General features: G+C 42.5%; 1 long non-coding RNA gene across 1 annotated transcript in view; it reads right to left on the minus strand.

Moving 5' to 3' along the window:
* Positions 1-6344: 6344 nt before the first annotated feature.
* The window catches only part of LOC130151202 (uncharacterized), a 28027-nt gene continuing 9966 nt past the window's right edge, over positions 6345-24405 (minus strand). Inside the window, exon 2 of the long non-coding RNA XR_008822533.1 lies at positions 6345-8640. This is a non-coding gene — a long non-coding RNA (uncharacterized LOC130151202). The remainder of the gene's footprint in view (positions 8641-24405) is intronic.

Genomic DNA, 24405 nt, shown 5'->3' on the forward strand with positions numbered 1-24405 from the left:
CTGTTGGGTAACACAGGTTTCCCTTAGCCTGTCTTGCATAAAGACACTGTCTTCAATTAGAGGGCTCTCGGATCTGAAATGTCTGGAGTTCCATTTCCGTACAACTCTGCCCCTAACACCTTCAGTGTGTTGCAGCAGAAGTCCACAAAAGGAGAGCTAAATGCTTGACTGTGTGTATGCTGTCAGTACCATGGAACGCTGCAGTATTTTTTTATAGCAGCCCTTTAGCTTCGTTACTGCTTTGCAGCCCTTGCTTAAAACAGAGCATGCCGAAGGACAGTTGACACTTGGAAAGCCAGCAATTGTTAAGAGAAATAACATTGACTCCTACAACTTGTATGTGGTATGGAACAATAAAATCTGAGATGTTGGGGAGCCATGGGGTGGTGGCAACCAGGAAGGCTCAACAACATCACATCTGCTAAAACCTGAACTCTTTTTTTAACAGAGCACGTAAGTACCACTTTGAGGGTTCTTTTTTTAAAACTGCCTTAACATTACTGAGGTAATAGTGGACCCTGTTGTCTTAAAACTCTGCAGCCTTTATTCTTCAGAGTAGTCGTGTAAGAATGTCCTGCTCAGAAACAGAGCATTTCATGGCTGCTCAATGCAGGCTCTTTCCAAGGTCCTCCTCAGCTTTATTATTTGTTATGGAAGGACCCCAACACAGCTTTATAAAAAAATGTTTGGTAGTCTGAAAACTAAACTAGCAGAGACGCTGATGCTCCTGTTAAGACTACCCAAATTATTTAATTAGCTTCCCATGAATGTGGTGCCGGTGTGGTATGTTGATACAGGATGTGCTTTGTGGTGCTCACGAGAAAAAAAATCCACATTGCAGACATACTCGGGTTTTCCTTTAGCAGGCTTTTGCATAAAGAGTTGCAGCCATTTAAGAGAAGGGGGAGAAGGGTGTATCCAGCATTTGCAGCTCTTAAAATTTCGATTGTGGTATTTGCTGTGCTGCTTACAACTCCAATTTCTAAAGGGAAACTCAGCAACTGAAATAAGCCAATACCTGCCGTGCTGGCAGCTTCCTGACAAGGCGCAATAAAACTGTGTTAGGTGGTGGTGCTTCTTGTTACCTACTTGTGTGGGCAGGGGCGTCCGTTTTCCATGTAAAAGTGAAGATTCCAATGAAGAAAATAACTTTCTAGTATATGGTGACTAGCCTAAAAACATGACAGAAATCCTTCTTAAAAGGTCAACAAAGTGAAGACAAAAGGAGTGGGATGTGGGTACCTAAACATTGGCTTTTAGGGTCGCCTGGAGTGCCCTACAGAGCTGAGCTCAGCTTCCAGGTTGAGCAAGTCCCATGAAATGCTATGGCATATCTGCCAGCTCAAGAGGGCTGTCTCTGGTATTTTAAGATATCTGAAATGTTTTACCACTGTGAACTAGTCTGACCGAAATGGCTCCCGAGCCCCTTGGCTAATTTCTACCACATTTAATAGGGAGATGCTCAAAGAGACTAAGTGCCCACGAGTTTCATGGAAATAATAACCTGAGCGAAGAGCCAGCGCCGAACCTGCGTGCTGGGGGGGAGGGGCAGCGGGGCTCAGGCCCGAGCAGGTCTCTTCCCAGGGTGGGCAGCTGGCCAGCCAGCACTCATGGGAGTCACAGCTGGCCAGCCAGCACTCACGGGAGTCACAGCTGGCCACCCTGCCTCCGCACAGGGCTGGCAGGGGGTTGGGAGGGCTTTCGGGGTACGCAGCCTGGGGAAGGCTGGAGGAGGGAGAGGAGTCTGTAGGGAATGAGGCTGTGTCAGTTTTGCTGCTTCCAAAGCAGCATATTAGGGAGTGCAGTTAAGCATTCAAAATGATTAGCGAGGCTGGGTAGTAAATTCCTTTCATCATTTTGGCTGTCATCCTAAAATATGTGCTCTAGATTTACCACAGATTTGCTTGGTTTGGGGCAGGGAATTTCATTAAGTAACTCCCGCATCATGTGATACACAAGGTTGCATTAAATGGTCCGGTGATCATTTCTGTTCTTCTGTTTCAATGATCCTTCGCTGAAAAACAATGCTAGCGGCGTGAGGAAGAAAAACTAAGCATTGGTGTTCAGGAAGTACAAAGAGCCCAATCTATTTAACTGCTGGGGCATTTTTTTTTTTTAATTGAATAACAATTCCCAGGATTTATTGATCTTTACATTAGTTAGAGCATCCTACAAGGACAGAAACCGTGATGGGGAGAGTGTGAGTAATGAGCTAGCAGCTTAGTGAATCATTTCCCCTAAAGCTTTTTATTTGTAGAGAGACAGATGGTGGGAGCTGTGAAGAGGGAGAGGGAGGAGAAAAGCTGGTTTTTGCAAACAACAAAAGTAGAGAGAGAGGACGGTGAAAAAAACGAAATAATCAGCAGGTAAGGGAGAAGAGCCTGAGAATACACCAGCTGTTTCACAACTAACACATTAATGTTAAAATGGATAAGGGTTAAGGGAAAATATAGGAAAGAAATTACAGAAAACAAGAGTTCTGCATTCGAGAGGGGAAAAATTTACCAAGAACAGCCCTAAAAATATATTTGTAGATGAACTCTTGAGTCAGTTATTAACTTTGCGTGTAAATAATGCGCAAGTAGCTGGAAGTATTCAGGTCTCCCTCCCGCAGGCTGGCAATGCTGCCCGGCTGGAGCTGCCGAGCTGCAGGTGCCCACAGAGGCAAAAAGCATCACCTGAACAGCGACAGTAGCACCGGGGGGTTCTCTCACAGCACCTCTACGTTTGCAAGGGGTGCACGCGAGAGGAAGGAAACGCACTGTCCGTAATGTGGAAAATAGAAGCAAAGCAGGAGAGTTACGTACTTAACACTGGGATGAGTGCAGCACTAAGACAGAGACGGAGATCACTGAGAAACAGGGCCTGCTGAAACTCAGGTGACATTAATGCATATAAAGATTTTTTTATGCAAGTCACCTGTGTGACAAAAGTATGGTTGTAAAGTTTTTATCCCACAGTTAAGCTAGATCGGCCTCTCCAGCAAAGGAAGCGTACGGCGGTTCTAGTACAAAGTTAATCCAATAAAGCCTTGCACACAAGACATGAAATGCTGCCCTAAGAGCTCATTTTCTCTTGGTAGGCTTTTAACTGCCATCATTTGGTGCCATTTAAGAAAATAAAGAAGCAGACATCCCTGCAGCCTCTCTGGGACCAGCAGCAAGGCAGATAACGAAGCTGGCTCATTATAGCAGCCTCACCAAAGGGCGCCTCGCTCAGAGCATGCCTTTCCCTTGTCTCCAACCATCGACCAGTGTGCAGATACCAGAGCCCCGTGCATCTCAGTAACAGCATCAGTTCGGGCAGCAAACTTGGGCAGTGTGGTCAGGGCAGCTCCACAATGAGATGTACTGATGGAGAAAAAGGAGCAAGTGCCACCATTTATTGCACTTCTGGTTTGTCACATTGAAGGCACTGGTAAAGCGGAGTGAGATCCCTGGTCTTAAAAGGGAAGGGTTAAGGGGGAGAAAGGCGAGCTATGTGGCCTCACAGTGCAAAAGGTCTACTGTGGTAACAAAGTAAAACACGTCTTGGGAGACTTTCCTCACCCTCAGCCTGCAAGAACAGGCACACGTTATCTTCCAGAGCAAACATCTCTCTTGTTACGCTTTGGCTTTAATTGAACACGTTCCTCCACCTGCGGGACTCTGCTGCTGTTTAGTGTCTGTTCGGGAAACGGATCCTCCCTGGAAGGTCACGGCTTCAGCAGGTCACTGCCCCCCCACCATCCTTTATCACAATGTTGCTGCAGGAAAGCACTGCCATAATACCGGGTTCGCAGTACCAACGGGCTGGTACTGCTCCTTCTTCTCGGTCCCCAACATCGGCCTTCTGAAGTTCCAAGGCTGCCATACGGCACATCAGTATTGTTAGGAATCTCCACGGCGTCACTTCTGCTTGAGCTGCACCAGCCGCACGGGCCCCTGCAGCCAGCACAAACCGCGCTGGCACACGAGCATCTCACAAAAACTGCTTGCAAATCCCTCCCCGAGATGCCAGGCCTTCCGACACGCACCTCTCGCACCTTGTCCAATGCTGTTTTAATGAGTGGAGGAGGAAGGATATCTGCATTTGTGTGATACCTGTGTTAAAGCAGTTAATGCTAGCAGCGAGAGGCGTCCTCTGGCCTGCAGGAGAAGCACAGCAGGAGCAAGCCGAGGTGTCCATTGCGCACCTGCTCCGAGCCATGGCCGCAGACGGGTGCTGGCTGCTGCTGCCCGCACAGGCAAAGCCAAACCAAGCCCCGAGACACCCACCTGCAGCAGAGGAGCAGCCTCCCCAATGCTGGCTCCAAATCGAGCCAGGAATAAGCTGGGAGAGCTCAGCCCCACTCCAGCCTTCACAGGCTCGCAGCCCTGCCTCAGCCTGATCACAGAGCTGTGCACAGACCACCGGCTGTGTGTCCCTGTCTGTGGCCAAGATCACTTGTAAACAAAAAAACATCTAAAGCGAAGTTTCCCAGCCTGACCAGATCTGCCAACTAGGCTACATTTCAAGGGCTCGCTGGTGTAGATGGGACAGACAAATACAAATGCACGTATCCTCCATCGTGCCTCTGGGCACTGCATGCCGTTGTGCCGATCCCTGCTAACTGGAAAAAATGCCACCAAAAGCAAAGGCAGGGTGTTTTGTTTTTTTAACATTTGTTCTTCAATGAAAGGTATCAGGGACTTCTGCAGTTTCCAGAGCAGGAGACAGCAAGCACCTTCTTGCCCACCTAACCCTCAGGTCAAGGGAGCTTCGCAGCAACCTCTGCGGCCACCAAGCCCGTGGGGCTAATGGACGGATCCAGGGAATCTCAGGTGAAACACAGATGCACCCAGTGGGTATAAATCCCTGCAGGACTGGCTGTTGTGGAAGGGGGAAAGGGGTGGCCCAAATCCTGCCAGGGAGCAGGTGACCTTCCAGCACCTAGTTTGCAGGTTGGGCAGAACAAGTCCTCTCTGTTGTATTGTACCAGTCTTCTAAGGGAGGGGGAAATGCATGCTGTGGGAAAGCCCCAGAGAACCACAAAAATGTGGGTTTTCTAGGGCTGCAAAAAAAGATACTGTAATGGCAGACACTGGACAAAATGCAATGATTACAATAGTTAACAATTAAAATTTATTTTAAAAAATCATGACCAGCACCACCTGCAGTGAGGTCGTTCGGACTCAATTTCGTTCTTTGAATTTTCTACTTTTTTCTAAAGAAAGTGTATTCTGGAAATTCTGGCTTGGAGGCTTTCTTCAAAGCTGCCTTCCTTTACTTGGGCTGACAGCCCTTACAACATGTCTGTTCTGTTTTTCATCAGCTACCTCCAGCGAAAATCTGCAAAATGTGATGCTTTATGACTGGCACATTCAGCGCTGCATTGCTCTCATGTGCCAGCCTTGAGATTTCCAGCAAGCAGCAGGTGCTGCAGTCCACTGTTACAAAGCCTGCAGTCTTCAAAGGAAGCAATTCAGCGAGAAACACTTCTAAACAGGTAATGCTGCTGAGGGCCGAGCTGAACCGCCCAGGAACAGCAAATGCATTAAAGAGTCTTTAATCCCTAGGCTGGGGGAGAGAATTGAGCCTGGCTTGGCACTGACCAAACCCAGTCAGGTCAGTATCTGGTAGCATCGCTTCAGTTCTCAATGGGCGTTGTGTGCATCTCACACGTGTGAAAGCGTGCAGTCAGATGCACACAACACCCATCACAGCCCTCCTCCCAGATCTTCCCTCCAAGCAGGTCGTGCAGAGACACTGAGATGCAGCCTCAGCATCGATATGGGCACTAGTGGCTCCTGAATGCCAAACTGGCAGACGCAGTGGACAACTGCCCATTACTCTTTACAGCAGACTAAAGACAGCCCTACCAACAATGATTCCAGATGCTTGGTACTGGCTCTCCCCATGTACAGGGCAGTGGGTCAGGCACTGAAAAGTCACTTGGAAAACGAGTTTTACTCTCCACTTTACTACTGCATTGCTGCAGACTGCAGAAAGTTATCAACTCACTCTGCTCCAGTCTCCTTACCTAAGAAGCTGAGATGATAGCAGACTGGTCACTTAGGTAAAGTTACTGGAGACTTACTGATTAAATACTACGTGCATACAAACCGTATTTATTTTTATGGGTCCATTCTCCTCCCAGCTTTACAAGAGAGACACTTTTCTTGAAGCACTGGCTGTATAGAAGCTGAAACAGCAGAAAGCCAGCATTAAGACTGTCCCAAAAGAGAGATGAAAGGGGGCTCTTTAAATAGACACAACAGAAACCGAAAAAGCAGACAGCACAGCACAATAAAGAACTGAGAAAGAGGAAGGGAGCTACACTGTAAAAAAACTGAATGAAGTACCAAAAGTAACCAGCTTGCAGATTCATCTTTTTTTGCTTCATGCTTTATTTTAAAAAGAGGTAAAATAATTTAGCATTTACTACTTTAAAATGAAGAGGGAAAAGACAGCAAAACAGTATTTTCATCCAGGCTTTTGTGTCCTGTTTTATTAGCTGCACACCAACCTACTACAGCAGCACAGCCCCTCCTGAGGACGCAGGCATACCGATGCCAACTTGGTGTATCGGTGTATCAGCAGTCAAGAGACCGACAGCTGCATCAAGGCAAGTCAGCCAGGTACAGAAGTACATGGGAAACAAAGAGGTTTCTTCTAACACAACGAATGAAAATTGCATATTTCAAATCCTCACATCTGTTGATTGACGCAGTCCAGACTCCTTGCTCACTCCAGGCCGGAGTTAATTACTCCCAGGAGTAATTAACATCTTTTAAAGCTCTGGGCTGGATGGACTTCAGCACTGGAAAGCCAGGTTTCAGCCTTCTCTCAAAGCGGTCCCTGGACAACAGAGCGAATTTTGTGACCTGCTTCACTGGAGCTACACTAGGGAAAAAGCATCATCCCCATCAAACCAGCCTGGTGGGTTTTTTTTCCTGTTGCCCATATTTTTCAGTCTTGCACACTTCCCTGGTTTCAATGTCTTACAGAGCAGCTTGTCTCGAACTGCCCAATGCTCCTTGTCCCAATGGCAGTTGCCAGTACAAAAAAGGTTCATCTGGAGACCCACATCAGACTCATCCTGTGTGTCCCTACACAAAATCAGCATTTGGTCTGACGTAACCCTGTTCTGCCTTCCCGTGAGGTTGGAAGGTGAAAGAAGAGGTATAGCTAAGCAGCGCTACCGTATGGAAACAGGGTGGTGCTTGGGAAAATTACCCAAGACATTTCTACATTAAGGTTGGTCCAAGCCTACATCCGTGGTGGTACCCAAACTGGTCTTTAGCAGACAGCGTGAAGCCAAGCTTTTAGGAGACACTGTCTGTGAAATAGCAACAGTGAGAAAATCCAGTGAGTGCAGAAAATCTGGTGTCATGTCGCTTGTGACAGAGCTCGGTAAAATGAACGCCTTCAAGGAGGCAGAGGAGCCCTTGACTCACCTGCTCCCTACAACCAGAACATTTCCTAGGTACATCACAAGGAAATGCATTTCATCCTACCAGACATACAGTGCGCAAACACAGGCTGCAGACAGGACGTCTCTGAGCTCCTGGCTTGTCAGACAAGTCTCGGTATCTCAGACCCTAGCGCACGCTGGGATTTAGCAGGCTTTCAAGGCATTTTGCATCAGCCCAGATATCAGCTTTGCTGCTGTTATGCAGTATATGTGCTATTACCCAGCTAAAAGCACGGTTTCGGTTCTGCTTTCTCTTTTTTCTCACATGCTTCCATTAGCTAACCACTAATCAAAAGAAGCAAATAATTTCTCATGTGTCATCTGTATTTTACAACATTAGAGCCAGCTACATAGATAGCTGCTCTGTGCCTAATGCTGGAAACCAGAAGGCTGTTGTTATGAAGAGCTTACAGTCTGACTCTATCTGGGATTTGAGTGGCTAACTAAAATCCTTTGCAAATTATCTGTCGCTTCTTTGTAAGCCCTGCTTCCTTTCTCTCCATCTGAATTTGGACTGGGGATAATGAACTTCCTGTATCATAGACCGGGATACAAGGAAGCTCATTGTACACTCACCAAGGAAGAGTGTATCAGTAAGCAGCTTATAAGGCAGCTCTGAAGGGTCTTGTTAGAATGACTTATTCTCCGAGTTTCAGTGGTTTGATTAAGTGGATCATGTGATAAACACTTATAATGAACTTCTTCAGATGCTGCCAGGGGAAACCCAGCAGATAAAATGCTGAATCCCACGGCACTGCTTTCTGCATAACAAACTGATTACAAAGATGGAAAAATCATGCAATTCACTGGCTTCTTCTCCTACTACAGCACAACAGTGTTATACAATTTTCTCTCTGCTGCCCCAAATTAAAATATCCCTGCTACTAAATCCAGTTCAAACTAGTGCAATTTTCCTCCTACAACTCACCAGGCAGATTACAGCTAAATGTAGCAAGCAAGTCTAGTCATGCCTCTGAGTGATATCTTTCTTATTAAAGAAAACAAAATAATAAAAGCCCAAACGCCCTCATCAAACAAAACCTGAGCATAAACTTACAAGTAACATACGGTAGTTTGATTTGTTTAAAAAATGTAAATCTGAGCCAACCTGAATCACCACAGTGTGAACCTCATTTCAATGGCAAGTGAGAGAGGTCAAACAGCAGGTCACGCCCAAGAGCATCCCTTGCGGTTTTGGCCAACACCTGTAGGACCAACGACCGGAGTAAGGTATCAGCATCTGCTACGCTCCCTCCTCACCCAGTCAGCAGCTCATTGTTTCTCCTCAGCAGCACAGCCTCTCTTCTTTATCCCACTTCCCCAGGCTGTCTCCACACAACAAGCCACAGTGCTTCTGCAAAAGGCATCCTGGTTTAGGCATGAAGCATGGGATGTGCGTACTTGTTCCTGCCCTGTCCGTCAGCATAAATTATGGCGCTATTTTTCCAAGGCCAGTGCTGTATCTCTGACTCAAGCGTCAGCTGCAGCATGTGTGCTGGATGGAGTGCCTTTAAGGAAGTCTTTTTCAGGTCCTGGGACTGAGATGAAGGAAAGACCCCAACAGCCTCTGCTCCTTGACTAGTAATGCCCACGTGCTCCTGCTACTATGGGCAACAGCTGTCTACACCAGGACACACATGTTGCTCTGGTCCAATACCCAATCAAAATATCTGTAGAGGCTCTGCCACACAGAAGAGGGTTAGGAGCTCTGCTGGCACTTTGCAGTGCCAGGGCAGAGGCAGCAACCATTTCAGCTGGGCTCGGTACTGCTGTCAGCGAGCGTGCCGGGATACGCAAGTGCTGGGTTCCAAGTGAGGTAACCGGTTTTACCTGGGACCTTTAATTCAGCAAAGGGGTGTCGACAACATGAATGATGCCCCTCCTTTAAGCTACTTACTGACGGGGTTTCCCCCAGTCCAGATCACAGACTTGACAAAGTGGTAGATGGCAGAAGCTGCAAAGCCAGCCACTGGCAATGCCTGTCCTCAGGCTACCTCGCTCCCTATCATCCCACTGAGTAATCCGCTCTTTTGGGTGAATCACCTGAAAGGGAATTGCTTTGGGAGCTCAGCTGTTAGGAGAAACAAGAAGGTAAAGGGTGATAAATGGCATGTCACCTCAGCAGTCTGTCCTGCACATCACCAGTAGGTCTGACATCTGTCAGTGGCGTGCAGTGGAACCGAACTGGCAGTGCAAATTCTTCCACCACACTTACAGCCCTTGCATTTCCCTCCTGCTTGGCAGCCAGCACACGCAAAGCAAGAGCACCCAGCCTGGCACAGACAAAGTGCAATCACTTGTGAATCTTCATTAGAAAGCCTGTACGGCTGCAGGGCTGCTTTTGCACAGCACTTTGGAGAACGATCTTGGTTATGGCTGGCATCTTACTGTGCTTCCTACTCTCTCTGATTCTTACGCACACGAGCAGCCCCACATCACCTGCCACCTCACCGACTGCCAGCCCATTAAACCACCAGACATGCACAGATACGCAGACAACCTTGCAAGTGAGATCCTGTGCTTACAGTTTGCACAGACACTAGAGCTGGCCCAGAGGCAAGCCTAGGAGCATTCTTGAAGTGCACTACCAACGTACTAACATGCTACACGGGATGACAGACTCATCACACCCAGTACAGCTGTTACAAAGAGACCTAGGGATGAAACATTTGCCAGATGAAAAACACATCCATGAATATCAAACTGGCTTGTCAAACGAATCAGAGCATCAGAGAGGTGAGGGGGATGCCTTGCTCCCTTGATCCATCAGAATACTCATCCATCAGTTCTGCTTTGAGGCATGGCCCAGCAGTTATGGCACCTCACACAAGTCCTAGGGGATGGTAAAAACTGTGTTTTTTTCAAGTGGCCAACTCGCAAATACCACTACAGTGTAAAATGTACATCATCAAGCTTTGTATATCAGCTCTCCTGTGCATCATAACTAGCCATTACGTTTCCCCAGGTCATGTTATTTTTCAGTTAATGGGACTGTAGAGGTATAATCGAAGGCATAATATAATACCAATCAGCTCTCATCAGTTGTGATGGCATGTGAGAAAGAGAGCCTTATCTTGATTTATTTCACAGCCAAAGGGAATTCATCCATCTAATAGTGAGAAAAAAGGTATCTTTAAAACATACTTTCTATGCAATCAGTAAGAATCAGTAACAACAATACTGCTATTAGATTCAGTCATCAAAGAACAATGGAATTTTAATGCTGTAAACCAAGTGAAAATTTGCTCTTTGAATTCTTCTGTTTCCACTTGACAGGGAAGACCCCTGAAAATGTTGGCTTATTGTCCTAAATCCTTGGTATTTTGAACCGAGTTTACTCCCCCACAGCATTCCCTTCAATTCTACTTGCAAGTTTGGTATTTTGCATTAGATATGAATGCTGGACATGAAAGGATTTTTCTCCCCCACCTCCCAATTAAAGCAATTCAGGTAAAAATAATTTAATTCTAGGAAGCAACTAAAAAGGAAAACAGCCAGTATGGTTTTTAAGTTAAATATGTGTGTCCCAAGCTCTGTGTGCCCCGTTTTAAGAAACTGAACCCCTCGAATTCCCCAAGAACTAAAGGAGACTTGAAAACATGAGGCAGGCTGAAGCTAGGAATTCCAAACAGAAAATCAGACTACAGTACTTCATTTTTCACTCATCTAGCGCCACATAATCCTACTACAAAGGTCTATTGCGAAACTTCAATATTTAAATAATTAGCGGCCAAAGAGCATCACTAAGCATTAAGTAATATAATATCTTTCCAACTTACTAACCTTTACTGCGTCTCTTCCTTCTATATGACAAAACAGATAAAGGTGTTTGTGGTTTAAACCATGGACGCTAACCTATCCACACTCTAGTCTGAAACTTTGAATTAGACCAATTTGGAATACCATTCAGTAGCTGCTTTTTTACTAGTCTCATACTTGTATGTATTAAATATTGTCCACAGATTTCCTGTGTAGGCCTGTCCCCAGGGACTGAAAACCTGGTGTACACAACTCATAAATAAAGCTAGTGAGACATGAGCAAGAAAAAGCATAGCATACTTCTGGGAATCACTCCAGGAAAATAAATATGCAAGATGGCACATCACCCTACACAAAGCTGGCAAAGGTAAAATAACATTTGGGTTCGATCACTACAGAAAATAAAATAATTCTGTGTTCATATGCACATGCTGGTCTTCCACTGAAACAAAAGGGCAAAGGTAAGACCGGAGTTTGACTCACAAGAAAACAAACCTGCTGGTAACAGTTGTAGCTTAACTACATTGGGGAATCAATTCTGAATTTGATCCCTGGCTTTCAGAAGGCCTGTGAATTCTCTAAAAATGACCACCATCATTTTTTTCCTACCTCTGTGGTTTATGACTCTTTCTATGGCATATGCTTGCTTTTAGGATCCTGTTTCAATTCTAGGTACACCTCTCCCTCAACAGTCACAACGCATGACTCTAGACAGAAGTAGTATTAAAACATGGTGAAGGATGAAAAAGGAACAATTGCCTTGCTTTCCTGTAATGGGTTTGGATGAACACGCCCTCCTGTTTCCATCTGTGCTTACTCATTTTTTTTCTTGAGAGTAGGATATTACATTTACTGGCATTGACTCTTTCCTCAGAGCTTATTGTCTTGCTCCCCTTCCGCTCTGCTCTCGTTTCCCCAGTCTTTTCTACCTTTTTGTATAGTCTCCTGAATCCTTATTTTCCTATCAGGCTTTGTACCATCTAGTTCCCGGTTTTGTTTACTGTTGTTATCTGAGACATTGAAAAGTGCAAGCCACTGTATATAAGGTATGACAACAGTATGATTGCACAGAAATGCTCATTATTTAAAGGATGAATTGGCAGAAGAGACATCCTGCAACTATGCAGATTGTAGACAGATGTCTACCTCTGTTTTGCTTGGCTGTAATTTAGAAATGTACAGTATTCTTCGAGAGCAAATGTGATTGTCCTTGCCAATTTTTGTTTCATTGTAGATTGGTTCTTATTTTTGCTTTTAGGGATGAAGGCTTACTGTCGTCTTGTATAATTGTTTGCCTGGTGATGTTTGTTGGTAATTTTGCTTGGGTTCTTAAATATTGCACGTGACAGCAGAACCGCAGATAGAGCTTTAAAACAAGCTATTTATCAATGTCACATTTCATTAGTAAGTTTTCAAATGTGGAGTTTAAGGATAGTATGTTAAAAGGAGTAACTTACACTATTCCAAATATGTTTTGTTCAGGTGCTCTTACTGTCGCTCTGTGTGTGGGTTTTAAAATCGCTTTATCCTTTCTATGATTGAACATGCTTATGCTACCAGATATTGCTACTTTCACCACACAAAGAACGTGCAGGAAAGCTTTTCATGCCTCCGACTGAATGAAAAGTTACATATGATATAGCACCAGGAGTTTGTTGAGAGGTATACACGCACATCTGCTGGAGTTGCACATTTGCTTATGGGACTGTGAGGGCTGATATATTTAGACAGCACGCGTAAGCCTTGAGATGCCTTGAGATTTTAATTTGGGCAACAGCACACTCAGCACACCTTATGTGTATTAGAACCCCAAGTGGCATACGCAGGGGCATAACGAAAAGAGAATGGGGGCTGTGTGGGATATGCACACATCTCACACTGATCAGTTACTGATAGGTAACTCATTTTCTGTTCTTCTCCTAGCAGTTATCTGTATGCAATATAAATCCATATCTCCACCACAGTGTACTCAATTGCAAACATTAGTTCCTCCCACAGCAGACTCAGATTCCTGGGAGGTTGCAGCTGGAACCCCACCTTTTGTCGTATCTCATCAAGAGTTGTTAATATCCTCTACATAACATCTGTTGAATTGGGAAGACAGATCTTCAGGTTGCTGCTCTGTAGATGTCTAAGATAACTAATTTTCTTGGTGAAATTGCCAGCACAGATGCTGCGCTGACAGAGTATGATCTAACGGTTTACTTGGAATTGCTGTAACAATCTTAAAACAGTCTTGCAGTCTGGAATATAACTAGATAGGAAAAGTCAAGTGAGTATCTTAAAATACTTCATTTTTGGTAGTTACCAGGGTACCTGTTAAATCCCAAGTTAAATCCCAAGTGTGGAGCGATGACTGTCTCCAGAAACATGTGTTTTAAGGGAAGAATACAGGAAGATCAATTTTCTAGTTCAGGTAGAGCTCCATAACCATCACTGGCAAAAATTGGAGGATGCCGTTAAGTGGCATTTAGAGGACAGGGATCAGCTGCACTTCTCCCTCACTCCTGTCACTGAAGTGACGGCCTCCGGGAGGTCATCCTAGCTGACAAAAGTCATCAAGGGCATAACATTTTTCTCAAGGATTGGGACTCCTGGGAGCTGATGGGTCCAGACAAAAGTTCCAGTCTGAGTGGGAAAACTAGCATATTTACCTTGGCTGGACCCTTCAAGAACCACAGTTCAGTGAGGTGGGAGAAGCAACAGAACACAGGCTGCTGCAAGTTCAACTTTTTTCAGCCTTTCAGGATTGGCCACTGCTCTAAAGCCAGAAGATAGTTTAAAATGTCAGGTAGCAATTCCTCAAATGTACTCAAGGTATTTCATGGCTCTAGGAGGAAAATCTCATTTCCTTTGCCAATTAAATTTGCCTCAGGTTTTCTTACCATTGATCAAGACTAAGTTTTGTCTTTGCAAAAAAAAAAAAAAAAAAAAAAAAAAAAGCAGCACTTTCTATTCTTAACAGCCATCCACAATGGAGGCTAAGAGAGGGGACAATTCACAAGTACAGGTATCACACCATTCCTGCGTTCGGTGGCTCCAGCTGCTGGAAGTCCCCGAGTTCTGCAGATACTCTATTCAGGATATCTGGAAACTAGGAATTTTTTGGCCAGGGGAGATTAAAAAGGTTATTTTTGCTGAGTCTTACTTGATTTTGCCAAGTAATCTGGGAATCAGAAGGACTGGCAGGTAAATATAACAGGAAATGGCTTGTGTGGTGAAGATGTCCATTCAGGACAACTCTATTTTGAGAAGACGCCTTCAAATGTTTTTGATTTCCTGTCTGTGTTCTGAAGAGGAGTGTTTGCTGAAATCTTTTACCCAGCTGTTTTGCACACTAAGCACAACACAAAAAAGATTTTATGCAAGTGCCATAATTTAATTTCTCCTTGGCACAGAGTGTAATGCCACATTCTCACACCACTGACATGAAACCATATAAGAAGTTCACTAATGATCACGGCTTTTCTGTTTTAGGTATTTGTCCACTGGAAACCAGTTTAAGGGTCTGACTTAACTGTAAAGAGCCCATCCAAAAACTATCAGATGACAATAACCTTCTGTCATGTGTGGTGTCAAGATCTAACCTATATCCTGTGAGTTACCCATCTCCTACAGGAAATTCATCTTTATACTATCATATAGCAGAATAGCAACCACCTATTCTGCACTGAAATATTTGTCTGTTTTCTATTGTTTCAGCCTATCAAGCATAATTCCCCTGAATTGATGGTGTTTTTAAAGTAAAATGAGAGGTAAGGGTTATGTGGTTTGAGGAAGTCAAAGGGAAATTCAATGTCTGATTCAGAACTAAACTTCCTTGTGACAATGTGCAAATTGATGGGTTTCTGTAGCTCAGTGTCTCCCACAAGAAGAAAAAAATAAAAGAGCAATGAATTGATCTGTATTTGTGAAATAAAATATTCAGCTAATCTTCCTGCTTGACTTGTAAGAAACTGAGTGATGTATTTTGGGTTTGTTTTTTTAATCCTTAGTATTTGGAACCTCCATCTCCAAAGGTAAACGAGACCACCAGAGCTATGCCTACACTTGGACCAGAAGTAAGCATCGTATAATCTGTACCCCCCCTCCCCAAGCCCTATCCACTCCAGATACATTATGGCAGCAAAGACCACCAGCAGACTGCTTGTGAGCATTAGCATGTTGGTGTACTAACCCACCAAACTCACTTGGGTACCCACATGCCAACACACTCCACAGGTATGCCCATATCTGAGGTCAGTCCAGTATGCTCGCAGTATGGAATGTGGGCAAGTGCGCTTTTCAGCAAGGTTTCAGGTCTGCTTTCATTGGAGTATAGATCAAGGTCTTAAGTGATTATGCAAATGTAGTAATTATGTAAATCTAAAAGACCTATGACAATTGGAATTAAGGCTGAGAATGTAAATGTGGACCTTGCTATTTTGCATTTGGTAAGAGAAGTTTTATTTTTCTGAAGAATGTAACACATGAAAATCTCAATTCCAACACAAATCTTTACTAAGAAATCAGGTTGATGGGTGGTAGGATAAAGGTCAAGCAAAATTTGTTATTTACAGTGTTTAAAGTCATATACAAACCCCTATGTTCTGAGTGCTAAACTCACATGCCCCATACATATGTTGTTTGTTTTATTAGACTACACATGAATAAGAAGAACAGCTGTGACCTCCCCTTGTACTTTGAAAGGGCTCTGGCAAAAAACAAACAAATCCTCTTTAAGAAAAAAATTCTTGAATTGAGTTCATTCATTCTGCATGTGTAAGGACGCACGGAATTATTCCACATTTTCATTACATTCAAAATTAGTAATGAAAAGGCAGCTAAGGTAGAATTGCACATCTGTTCATATTCAGTTTTGAAGTTACCTCTTAACATTTCAGTTACACCACATAGTCCACCACCACTGTTTTCTTATCTAGAACCAGACTCAGTGTAAACTGATGTAACATTCATGTAAGTCTCTACTTAGGCTGAAACTGTGAGTTCAAGTAATGCCATTTTGTCTTTGTACAACCTTTGGTTAACTAAAATGTGTTACTAAAATGATTTTTCTCTTTCCAAATATAATTTTACCAATTCTTTGTTGGATTGGGTGTAATTTTTGAAGTGCAGTCATTAAGCCCATACAAGTATTTAGCTTATTTTAATAAATTCACTAAAATTACTGTATCTGCAGTGCAGGCTTATGTTGCTTTTATTACACCAAATTATTTGTTCCAAATAGCTAATGGTATACAAAAACTGGGTGTGTACAGCCCATAGTTAAACTAATGCAAGACCCTATATAGTCTTTATAAAGATTTAGTTTAAGTCAGTAAATAAAATAATTAATCAGTATAAGTTTTGAATGTGACCAAAACACAATGATCCACATACTTCACTGTTCAGCACTCGCAGCAGTTATGGATCACCATCCCTTCTCTATGCCCCCTGGACTGCACACACTCCTTTTCTCCCCAGAAAATACACATCTTCAAATAGGAGTAATGAAAATACAACTACAAAAAACCCCAACCAACCAACCAAAAACAAACGAACAAAAAAAAAGCCTCTGAACTTAGCTGGAGAAGGAGGCTGCTACCATCCCATCAACAAGATGGTGCTGATCAGCTTGCTTTTCTGTGAGGCAGCTGCTTGCAGCTTCGGCTAAGCTGAGCACTCAGTATGGGATGGAAGAGAGGAGACAGGGGTGCTGGGATAGGAGTCTAGAAACAGGGAATACTGTAGTTCATTATATGGTGGGGAGGGAGGGAAGGAAGTAAAATGCAACCAAACAACTGATTTGTGACTCACTGACACTATGTATTTTATTTGCCTTGTTCTTGGCTTGTGCAAGTTTGATGATCTCCATCTTTTGGTCTTCTTCCACATACTCCCACTGCTGTCTAAGCTTTCCCATGTGTCAAATGACCCAGATGTTTCTCCTCCACTGACTGTCTTCCAATTTCACTGAGTTACTCCTGTGATTAACAGGCAAGAGGTACCTGAACAGCGTGCATTTTCAGTAACAAATTCTGCAGCTCATTGAAAACTAAAAATCAATAAAAATGCCTTTGACATTTAGGTAGGTAGCAGAAGAGTTTGATTTGGTGTCTACTAAATTTGTTAATTTTCATATATAATCATATTTAAAGAATTTGAAATTATACGATAAATTACTGATGCCTGTTACAGAATCTCTCATTTTTAAGACTGCAGTAGCAGAAAATGTGTTCATGCCTGCTGTACCACTGCCTGAAGAGATACAAGAACAGGCAAAGAAAGCAATGGGAACACAGCTGTAGCTGCCTGTGCTCATGTAATCCAAATATTTAATAGTCAAATGTTCCTAACAATAAATAAGCAATAATAATCTATTCTGTATCAAAGCATATATTTGAACTCCCTGGGCAAGTTTGGGGTTAAGTTTATGAAGCATGTGGTAGTTGAAAGGAAATATACAAATAAGAAATAAACATATTCTGAATTATCTTACTAACAAGGGGGAGGGGAGGTGGCAGGAATGACCTACACTGTTCTGTACGTTGTTCTTGGAACAAGCAGAGTAACTTCCCTTGAATCACACACTCTGAACTGCACAGTCCGTGAGAAGGTACCAGGCCTGGCCAGATACCTGCCAGATCAGCTCAGCATGCCCACTTGGAGTCATGTAATGTCAGCAGGCACGTTATCTTAACGCTCAAAGGAGTGATAAGAATGTATTTATCCAGCCGTGAGGAAAGTGCAGTAAATCTCTCTGTGTCATTTCCCCCCATGTTCTCTTCAAACAGTTACACAAAGCAAACGCACATTCCCCTCTTGCTATGTGGCAAATTTAATCCTCTCTCTAATAAAATGTGGGTTTTTTTTAAAATAAATCTGAATCTGAAATAACATGTTAAATAATTTGCAGGAATGATTAACAGTTCTGCTGACTGGTAAAAATCTGGTTAGAGCAGCTAGGGTATGACGGCTTTTTAGGAGCAGGATAAAGTTTATTTGATTCTCTGTAACTGAGTGTCCTCAGTTGAACCTACCAGCCCTTTGCTGTGCAAGGATTATAACTCATGCTGCAGTTGGATCAGCCTCCGTTTCTATTTTTAGTGCAGATCTTGCTCCTTATTTAGTCCTGATTGCACAGCCAGAACTGCATTCTCAGCAGCTCAGTGAAAAGCTTGCCTGTTCTGTTTTATAACTTTTCCAGAAAAAAAGATGGGAAGCCTGAAGCTTTCCAAGCAGTCTTATTTTAGGAGCTTGCAATACGATACAGTCCAAAACCCAAGGGCCGCATGAATCCCTGCTGAAATACTATTGACTTTCCTGGAGTTTTACACAGCAAGAATTTGGCTGCTTCTAAGTTAACCGAGATACTAAAAAAAAATCACAACCAAACCCCCCCAAAACCCTTCTTCATCGTAGATACTTAAAAGATATTTATTGAAACAGTAATATACATCTGGATCAAATTCTTCAGAAAACATTTTATCCTCCCTAGATTCATAGTTTATAAATCAAATCCATGGAGGCAACTACTAGCCAAAAAAGAAATAAACAAGGAAAAATGGAAAATGTTGGTTTTAAAGAATCTCTTAGCAGGGATGACCACACAGCAGTAATTTTCTGCCACTCAATTAAAACCATAAGAACATTTTTGGTTTTGAACAAAGTTTTCCCACTACAGCAAGGAGTTGCTGTAATTCTGTCAGAATCAGCTACAATGCTTCACCTCCACTTCTAGGATCTGTTTCTGGAATATCTCCTTAGTCATATATACTTAGTAAGTTATATTTCCATGTGTTGCACAAAAGTGCATGACTAAAACCCAACATTAAGACGACCAAGGCCATTGTGCGGCTGTAAACACATAAAATGTAAAAAACCCCTACAGTGATAATATATGTAAAATATTTTTATCTACCTGTACTGAAATGCATTTGTCAGTAATGGATCTTATTTCCATATCTGGAGGTACTTTGTGTCTTACTATACATTGAAAAGACACACATCATCAAATAGATCTTTTTTTCCTAAGCCAAGATAGTCATATCCTTGTATGCACAGACCTCTTCTTAGATGTAGTCCTAAACCTTGCTCTTCCAGCCTGCCATAAATGCTATGGAATTGCTGTGCTGGTCAGGCAGCGATCACTGAATTCAGCCATCTTTATTATACATGTAAGGATATCCAGCACTCCTCCTGCGCTGGGGAGACTGACAGCAGACAGAGATTTCCTTCAACTGCCCCTGTATTCAGGTCGTTGGCTAGTCCTTTTACGCCACACCAAGAACACAAAGGCAGATTTAAAAGAAAATTAACTGGAGGAGTAAAGAATTAAAATCAGTGAAGGGAAGGATGGACTAATATATTCCCATTGTAAATTCAGTAATTTAATTAGCCCTCAGTCAAACGCTGGACAAATTACAAAGCCAATACAAAACAGAAGGGCCATAAAAATTATGTATTCAGCAGGTCTGAATTTGCATATTCTGTGTTCCCCAAATATCCTATTAATTCTGTGAAAATGGAAGATATTCCAAATATATGAAGTCAAGGTCTGTATCTTGATTTAAATGACACAGGCTGGAGAGAAAGAAGTTGAATGCCACAAGAAGTACTCCAGATCACTATCTCAAAGGCAGGAGGTTAGACACTGAAAGGACTGGAAGTTATTAAATGAAAACAAAGGACCCAAGTACTTGAAAGCCTGTTCACCCTAGCTACTATCAGGAACATTGTACCCTTGTACCCTAAATGGAGACTACTGAAATTTGAGTATTTGGGATATGGAATGTCTTGGCTGTCCTTCTAACTGTGACGTGTGAAGTTGAAACCCATCTAGAAAAATATAATCAAAAATACTGGTACCGAGGCGCTAATGCTTAAATCAGGGCGATGGAATCATGACATGTGTGCCTATAAATTAGGAACAAAAATTTAAGCATGATCATCCTAAAACAAAGGTATTTGTGAGCAGAGCTTCATGCTCAAAGAGCTGTCAAGGCCACTCGGATTTTTTTCAAGATTACACTGCAAGCGACTGAACTGCATGTGAAATCCTTCAAAAAATGCCAAAAAAATGTTAACACAGCCAGAGACTACGCTAACTTCGAGTCCTTTTCAAGAAGGGGCTTTTGACCCAATGCATAGCAGAAGCCTAAAAAGCTGATGCTGAGCTGCAAAGGGCCAAGACACAGTGTGGAAGTTTCTATACCTTTATGACTGTATGCAGTGTTCCAGGAAGGTTTGCAGAAATCTTCCACAGGGAGACTCTATACCCAAGAATAAAACTTAAGAGGAAACACCTTAAGGAATCACAGCAAGATTTTCACTAGCAAACCCCTGGCATGGATTTTCTTATGAAACACCATAATATAGTGCAAAAAAAAGCATCAATTTGCCTACATTCTGGGCATAACTTTGAACAATAAAAGTGACTGCTGAATCCATTTGGAAGAAATACTGATCTAAGTGTATATAGCTTTGTAATTCAACACTACAAAGAGTACCCTAACAAATTATGAGTATTTTATGTCTGGTGTAATAACTATTTCTGTATTTTCAGTCAGAAGTGACCAGTTCTGTGTTTTGAGTTAGGAAATGTGCATAACATTAAAACAAATTATCCAAGTGCCATTTTAAATCAAAATGAAGTAGGTCACTTTGAAGTCAGCTTTGATGGGCAGTTTTGTTGTTGGTTTTGGTTTTTTTTTAAATGAGAGCATGAATCTGTTCCCTCAGCACCACTTAATCACTGGTAACTTTCATGAAGAGCAAACAAAAGGCCTCTTTTATTTATCCATTATGTTCCTAAGAGGTGAGAACAGCTTGATGCAAATGAAAATCATTAAAGCATTCTGCACTACCATTAACTGTCTGAATATCTGTCTATGCAAATGCAGCACACAACCTAGTGAAACTGCAGCCTCATGACCTTCCGCATTGAAAATCTATGCCTTATGACTCTCTTAACTCAATGGTTAAAATACTCTCTCTGACCTGCCTTTGTATAAGTGCTTGGTTTGGATAGGCATGGAAATGGAGCGCAAGCCATTAGGCAGAAACACAGTTTCAGATACCCCTTCACCCTGACTGGGCAAGGGGTAACATCAGCAAAATATGCTAAAACGTGATTGCCCAGATCCGATCCCGCATGCAATTACACCCATAACTTCAAATGAATAGTTCCATTTAAGAGACAATGAACATATAATAACGCAAAACCGTAAGTGGTTTGTAGGATTACAGACCTAATTAGATATAAAACCTACTGACCTAACTCTTTAGAACTTTGTCCTCTGTGTAGCCATCTATGCCCAGGCAAATGGTGCACAGAACACTGCTACTCTCACCAAGTAGCATGCCACCCGGCCAATGAAGATGGGTGGATGTATGTAGCTAGAGTTTAGTCCTCCAACAGCAGTACCTAGCAGTAGAAATGCACCAGAACTTCTGTGTTCTTAACCGCTTTAAGCAGAGAGATACTTACAATAGCTCAGACAGCAGGTTACAGAAGGCCATTTATTGCTGTTCAGTCTGTCTCTCTCCTTGGTGAAACTCAAGTCAGTCATCAGCCACAAATTCACTTCTGCTGCCTAAGAGCTTCCCTAGAACTAAGTCTTGGCAGCGGTTAAGGATATTTCCCCCTCCTTTAGGACACATACCTCTGTTGCGTACTCTTACGTAGCAGCAGAGGGGTTAGGACACTGTTATTCAATAGCAGCTGAAGAGGCAATAGGAGATTGGATTCTAGGCTTTCCGTTGCTTGAGGGACACCAAACCAGCCTCTCCTGTCTCTGAGGAGAGTGCCCCTACCAGCAGGTGGTTGCATGTGAAGCGTCTCTTCCTCCGGCTTGGGTTTTTGCCAATCAGTGCTGAGGAATGGAAGACTTACGGGCCAAATAGAGTAAGGAAGCTTTAATCTCCTAGGCCTGCTTATGTTTTTTCATTAAACAGTAATTACATAGCTTGCGTACACAGTACTGAGTGCAGGGACTAAGGACTCTTAAGCAGGGGCCCTTATTACCCATTTATTTGGATGTTATAAAAAGCAATTAATGTCTCTGAAGCACTTAGAAAAGAAAGAAATCAGTAGAACCGAATACCCCTGAAGGTCTTGTTCTGAGTTTGGCAAATCGGCACATTTAAAAAGCCTTATCTGAGACACTTCTGCTCTGCCTATACTGTTTAGTAAAATGGTACCAAAGAACAAGCTTGAACAGAGGGCTGCTCATCACCCACGCCGCTGAGCTGCTGGCATGCTGTGCGGCAGTTCAGGGCTGCAGCAACTAGTACCATCTGAAACAGTGCTCCCACGCTGCTCGGGGACGGCACTCGGAGGGAGAGGGGCACAGCGGCCTCTCTAGCCCTTTTTTATTTCACAGCATAGATGTAATATATGGTAAGGAACGTTACAAAGAAGCCAATAAGGAAATTATGAATTCTACTGTCACAGTACAGTTCACGCCAAATCACTTCGACTTGTTAAATCTTTGAGGCAGCAGTGTTATCATTCGATACATGATTAAATTAAAATAAGCTTTCAAAGTTTTGGTTTTATTAGAAGCATAGAAATAAATTATGCTAACAACAATACAATACTCGCAGAAACGTTGTGCCTCTAACATGTTCATTCATCTCCTTTTCTGTCAGAACATAAGAAATAAAGGACATGTTTCCAGGTAGTGCACTTTATCCCTTTTGGCAACTACTGCTGTATTTACTCTTTATCTGAGTGAAATTTACTTCTAAACAGAACTATTTAATATTTAAAATGCTAATACTTTCAAAGTATGATAAAAGATAAAGCTACTCTGAATAAGCTTGAAAAACATGGATGATGTTGATTTCTCTTGTTTAAAATAAGCAATTTCTAAAGTACTCCAGGCAAAAAGCAATTCTGTGCCAGTCAGGAAAAGAAGAAATTGGGGACCTGACTAGTAATCTTGCACTGGAGCAATAGAGAGAAACTCAGCTTACTGTAGTGAAATCTATCACAAAACACATTACACAATTGCAGCTAGAACATGTGGTCTTTAAATACGTATTTTTTTCTGCAACGACTAAGAAAAGGCAGACACTTTTTGATAGGAAATTCAATTTCCTTTTCAAACAAATAATTATTGGAAAAAAAACTCCGACAGTGATTTTAAAAGCTTATTCACTACAGTACAAAAATACAGCGTGATTTTCAATGTGTATCTGAGGATCTATCCAGAATAGCCACCGTAACAGCTAGCTTTACACAACAATGAAGAAAAACAATCAGGGGATGTAGGAAAGGTATTGTTTAATGCAAGATATACCCATTTTTCTCAAAGCATAAGATGTCTTGGCACTGTCAATTCTTGTTTCAAGTGTCCAGTCCTAATGCCTTATTTCAGAATGATATAGTTTTGCAGACAAGCTCACAACTACATCTGATTTACTGACTGATTCTCTTGTTTCCTTTTAAAAATAAAAGATGTGTTTAAAGCCGAGTGTGAAAATGTGAACCCTTCTTGGAAGGCTCTCTTCCCTCTCTAAACAACCTGAGACTCTTTCAAAGTTGTTTTTACAGAATAATAATTGCCTATTTCCCCCTGCATACTAGTACTTTCAGTCACAATCATTTTCTTTGAACAAGCATTGTCCTAATGTGAACACACAGCTTAATTATTACAGGAAAAAAAATGAAATAGGTCAAAAGCTTAAGTCTTGTCCTCAGATAAACAGCTAAGCAAAATACAGCCTCACAAAATGGCTTAAAAAGTAGCACGGGAAAAGGAAGGTGGAGGTGCAGTGGGTGGGGAGACTGGTCCACCACATAGTACTTAATACTTTACAGATTCTGGGGGCCGTGTTGTTTAATCTTATTAGCCAAGTCATTGAGTTCCTGCTTTTGGATGAAAACAAGTATCACTGATTTTCTAACTAAAGCAGCTGCAAAGATTACTCAAGAGACAGCAGGAAACACACACCATATTAGAACAGAATCCACTCTCAGTCACTTAACTGCACAGCTTCCACAAAGAATGTATCAGATTTCTGTACTTGACTAGGAATCTGTAAGCCACACACACAATTTTCCTCCCAAGAATCTGGAAACAGAATCACAATGCCTTTCCTTTCAATCTTTCCTAACTTCAATTAACATATCCCATTAGATTAGCAGATCTACTCTATAAATTCGCTTTCTTCCCAAGTTTGTATCTCCAACTGTACCTAACTCATGCTTTGAGATATAAAATGAT

Source organism: Falco biarmicus, chromosome 6, assembly GCF_023638135.1.
Source record: "Falco biarmicus isolate bFalBia1 chromosome 6, bFalBia1.pri, whole genome shotgun sequence".
Taxonomy (NCBI): Eukaryota; Metazoa; Chordata; class Aves; order Falconiformes; family Falconidae; genus Falco; species Falco biarmicus.